General features: G+C 41.7%; 1 pseudogene; it reads right to left on the reverse strand.

Moving 5' to 3' along the window:
• Positions 1-1,652: 1,652 nt before the first annotated feature.
• On the reverse strand, positions 1,653-4,145 carry LOC121102257 (annotated as a pseudogene).
• Positions 4,146-5,433: the final 1,288 nt, after the last annotated feature.

Below are 5,433 nucleotides of genomic sequence, written 5' to 3' on the forward strand. Positions count from 1 at the left end.
ATGGGACTCATGCCCAGAAAAGGTATTATATACAGCTTAAGATGCTAGTTTTAAGGGCAGCGATCCATGATACTCAGCACTGCCTCCAGCCTGGAATCTTCAGGGCTTAAACTGGAGGGTTCCTGAATGGTAAAATGGCACTTCTCTCTTTCCATTAAATATGTTTTCACCATTTATGCTTCTCATGGGCAGCTGAAGGACTTTTCTTCAAGGTCTCAAATATCCTTCTGGGTAGACCTGCTACAGACACCTTCCAACATAATGTGTAGTGCAGGATGTATTTCAGCTCATTTACATGGGCTTTCCTCAAGCAAGTATTACTCCTCCTCCAAACACCATTTATTGAACTAGGGGTACGAGAGGGAAGGGAGATATACAGTCCCGGAACTGGAGATTACAATCGAGTCAGGAGAGGAGGGATAATAATCACAAATATAAGGAACCTAGGAAACAACGTGAAAGGGTGTCTAATCAAGCGCCAGTTGCACACTGCAGTCCATGAGGGAAGAAAACGAGGACCTACTGAGCAATATGAAATCCTGGATATTGGTGCAGGCTCTTCGTATACTTATTCTCATTTCATTTGCACAATAATCTTGTGAGGCCAGTATTACCGCCTCCCATTTTCACAGCCCTCCCAAAGTGAAGCCTCAGAGAAATGAATTGCTTGCCCAACTAAGGGGAAAAGCAGGAGTTTAAGCCCAGGTCTGATTGATTCTAAAGCCCTTGCTTTCTCTTTTATGGCAAGCTACTTCCTTAAGAAATATGAAGAGCCAAGAACAGAAGAAAATCCTAAATGATGTAATGAAAGGAATGGAATTGGATCAGAGTCAGAATGTATTTCAGTCCAACTTAAAAACAGCAAAGACAATCCATTCTACTTCCAGAACAGCCTAAAGAAATAACCTTTTCAGCTAATGCAATGACCTTAAAACATTTTGACTCCAAAAATAATCCCCTCTTGACTTTTATGCCATTGTTCTTTTCATTCTACTCATTCTTTCATACATATAAATGAATATATAGAGAGAATATATAGAGAGACATCCCACAGAATATTGTTGTATACAGTCATTATTATTTAAATTTATCCATATATTTTACCCTTTACACCAATCTTTTCTTCCAATGCCTCTGAGTTTTTATCTAGGTTCACTTTACTTCTGCCCGAAGAACTGTTTTTAGTATTTCCTTTAATATGTAGGTCTGCTTGTGAGAACTTTGTCTTTATGTCCAGAGATGCCATTATTTCCCCTTCTAGTTTTGAAGAACATTTTTGGCTGGGCATGTAACTCTAAATTGTCAGTTACTTTCTTTTAGCACTTTGAAAATATTCTATTTGTCTTTCTGGCTTTCATTATTTTTCTTGAGAAACAAGCTATAAGTTTAATTGTTGCTCTTTTAAAGGTAACATATATTTTCTCCAGCTGTTTTATAAGATTTTCTCCCTGGTTTTCATCTGCTATGAATGTGACTAGGTTTATTGGCTTGTTTTAAATTCTGCTTAGGCTTCTTAATTTGTGACATTTTTCACCAGTTTTGAAAATTCTCAGCTACTGTATTGTCAAAAATTGCCTCCATCTCATTTTCTTTCTCCTTTGCTTCAGGGACTCTAACTACATGTGTATTAAATCTCCTTAATGCGTCCTCTATACCTCTTACCTACCCCCTACCCAATCTGTATTTCCAAACTTTTTTCTTTCCATGTTTCCTTCTGGAGCTATTCTTCTAACATATTTTGAATTAACTCTTTAATTATGTCTCATTCGCCATAAAACCCTTCCACTAAGTTAATTTCAGCTACCATATTTTTTTTATTTGGGATTTAGTTCCTTTTTATGGCTTTCATAAAATCTTGTCAATCTTGTTTTTTGTTTTACCTTTTTACCTTTTGTTTTTGAAAACAAAACTATTTTATTTAAAAAAAAAAAAAAAAGCAGGCTCTGAGAACAGGTTAGTCCGTTCAGGCCCTCAGTGTCCTGGTGGTAATTTGTTCTTCTCAGTGATGTGGACAATGCCTGAACAGTACATCCCGATCCACAGCATTCAGCATGGTTTGCGAGATGGGTTCCAACTTCTGTTCTGGATCTACGTGAGGCCCCCAGAGGGACTCACACACCCCGTATATTGTTTGGAGCGGGTGCTACTGACCACAAAGTTGTCAGTCACCATGGGGCAGCAGATAAGGTCTAGAGAGCAAATGAGGGACTTAAGGGTCTTCAGGTCCAACCCAGTGATGACTGGCTCTGTGTAGTAGGGGCCAAACCATTTTTCATACAAGACGTTGGCCACCATGCTCATGGGGGTATCAGGCTTGATCTGCCAACCCTCCTTCAGCTCATAGAGGTTCAGCCAGAACTTGAGGTGCTGAGCAACAGTCTGGAAATCAGTGGTGAGCCCAGCCAGGCCTATGTACAGCCAATCGCCCACGGGAAAGATCTTCTGGAAGTCCATGGTCACCATCTGGGATTGGATGCCAAAGCGCCTTTTGGCAGCAATGGCCACACAGTTCTTCCCATTCATGGCCATGATGGTCCCTCCATTACAGGACATAATAGACATGATTGCAGTGTACTGGGACCTCCAATTGCCACAATTCCAGTCAACTAGCTAAGGCCCTCACTGCCTGTTTTCCTTCTTTGAAGTATTAAACAAACTGCTGAGCAATTTGCTGTCCGGTAAAAACTTAGAGTTGACAACAAAGAAGCAATCAATGAGTTCTAGTCCCAGTTAGGATATAGAAAGCCTTAAGCACTGCTCCTACAACTGTTTTGCTTTGGGCAGAGTACAGGAGGAAGAGTAGCAGTCAAAAAAGTAAGAGGGAAAAAACTGAAATGTTAACAAAAGCTTAAAGACCAAGTGTGGGCTAGTATGACCGCTTAGAATCTCTGCGGGCCATGGATACAAGGACTCTGCCCCATTTGCCAGCACTTTTCCATAGGCCTCCCTGGGTGTTCGTAAGACAGACTGGGGGCAGATCAGGAGAATTGAAAGAGCCTCCCTCTGGTGAGATGAGCAGATTACAACCAGCTACCACTGGGAGAGAGGCATGAAACCCATGTCCATTTTCCATACAAAGAAAAATTCAACTGTTACTAGAAGAGTGTTACAAAACCTTCCTGTCCCCTGGTCCCAAGAAAAGGTTGGCTGTGGTGGAGGAGGAGGTGAAGCAAAAGCCATCAGATGCTGCAGGAAGGCAGGAAACTCAACTGTCCCCAGAATTCTTAAAAGGAGAGGTCTGCTGCCAGTGAGAGAGGGACAGAAAACTCACTCCCATTTAAGACCTCACTCCATTACAATGCAGAGTCTAACTGCCATGGGGAGAGGGAGGCCCGCCCTAAAACTCAAGAGCCCAGGACCTGCATGAGACTGCCTGCCCCAACCATTAAGCCTTGCACAAAGAAACCAGCCACAGAACTCTATAGCTGAGGAAGGAATAGGACCATGGAGAGAGATCCCATTTGTTGCACAGGTATGCACAGTCTGCTGAAAGCTGAAGGTGAAGTAGGAACACTGAGAAAAACTCTCTGGCATTCCAGGCGACACACCAAACACAAATTAGGAGCAGTCCACCACTGGAGGAATGTGAAACCTATGATATACTGAAGGTAATGACATTAACAATAAAACCCAAACCCAGATCAACAACTACTGGTAGGAGATATTCAGTTCACTCCCTACTAACAATCTGATAGAAAGGTTTGCCCATTTGCAGGTATGAATGTTACTTATCTCAGTTTCTTTTTTTTAATGTTTAAGATTTTATTTATTTGTCAGAGAGAGAGAGGGGACACAAGCCGGGGCAAGGAGCCCAATGTGGGACTTGATCCCAGGACCCTGGGATCATGACCTGGGCCAAAGGCAGGCGCTTAACTGACTGAGCCACCCAGGCATCCCTTTATCTCAGTTTCTACTGTTCTTTTCCATGCAATGTATGGCATTTAACCAAAAATTATAAGACAAATTAAAATTAAATTAAAAAGAGATAAATTAGTCAACAGAACTAGATCCAGAGATGGCCCAGATATTGATACTCTCCAGTAGGAACTTCAAAATAACTGATTAAAATATTAAAGGATATGGGCACATGGGTGGCTCAGTCAGTTAAACAGCCAGCTCTTGGTTTCAGCTCAGGTCATGATCTCAGGTCCTGGGATCGAGCCCTACGTCAGGCTCCACGCTCAGTGGGGAGACTGCTTGAGGATTTGCTCCCTCCCTCTGCCCCTCCCCTCAACTTGTGCTTACGCTCTTGCTCTCAAATAAATAAATCTTTAAAAAAAATAAAATACTGGGATGCTGGATGGTTCAGTCAGTTGAGCAACTGCCTCTTAACTTCAGCTCAGGTCATGATCTCAGAGTTTTGAAACTGAGCCCCATACTGGGTTTCATGCTTAGCAGGGAGTCTGCCTGAGATTCTTTCCCTCTCCCTCTCTCTCTGCCCCTCCCCCTGTTCACTCTCGCTTCCTCTCTCAAATAAATAAATAAAATCTTTTTTAAAAAAAGTAATGATCTAAACTGAAATGCAAAGAGAAAGTCAGAGTAAATATAACAGAAGAGTGCGTCCAATAGAGCTGTGGGACAGTATCATGTCACCTAACAAATCTAACTGGAATCCCAGAAGGAGATGAGAGAGAGAAGAGGGCAGAAGTATATTTGATAGTAGAAAGGCTGAGAATTTTCCAAAGTTAATGAAAGACAACAAAAAGATCCAAGAGGCTCAGATAATCCCAAGGAGAATACAAAGAAAAATACACCTAGACACATCATAATAAAACTGTTGAAAGTCAAAAATTAAGAGGAAATCCTGAAGGTAGCCACAGAACAACAAAAACATTACATGTAGAAGAACAAATATTAGAATTATAGCAGAACTCTCATCAGAAACTCTGAAGCCCTGAAGACAAAGGAGTGATTTCTTTAAAGTATTAGAGAACTTAGATTTCACCACAATACTATCAGGTCACTTGAATTTTTGGTGTTGGTGAGGCTAATCGGGGCAACAAAAACCGGTGGCACTATGGGAACGAGAGTAAATGATAGGGCTTAGATCCAAGGAGCTGGGTGGCCCTGAGAGCCAGAAGTGATATGGATATGCCTCATGAAATAAGACCATCAATAAGCAAGGATCCCAGCTCCAAAAACAGTTTTCCAGAGGCTGGCCAGGTCAGAGATTACATTCCCTAAATCACTTCCAGCGGGGTTGGTTACAAGCAAAATTTCTGTACCCATCCAAGCACCTATCCCCGTTGTTTCAAAGATACAGAATGAGTGGTGCAGATTTGGTGACAATAGCCAAACTACAATGGATAGTTCCTATGAGTCCATCTATCGTGGTATTAGGAGACAGGGGAAAAAGTGAACAAAGAATCTCCAGATTCAGAGGACATAAACCTAGGAAGAGCAACCAAAGCAGCTAAACAACCATTTTATGCT

This window comes from Ursus maritimus, unplaced genomic scaffold (genome assembly GCF_017311325.1).
Source record: "Ursus maritimus isolate PB19 unplaced genomic scaffold, ASM1731132v1 scaffold_13, whole genome shotgun sequence".
Taxonomy (NCBI): Eukaryota; Metazoa; Chordata; class Mammalia; order Carnivora; family Ursidae; genus Ursus; species Ursus maritimus.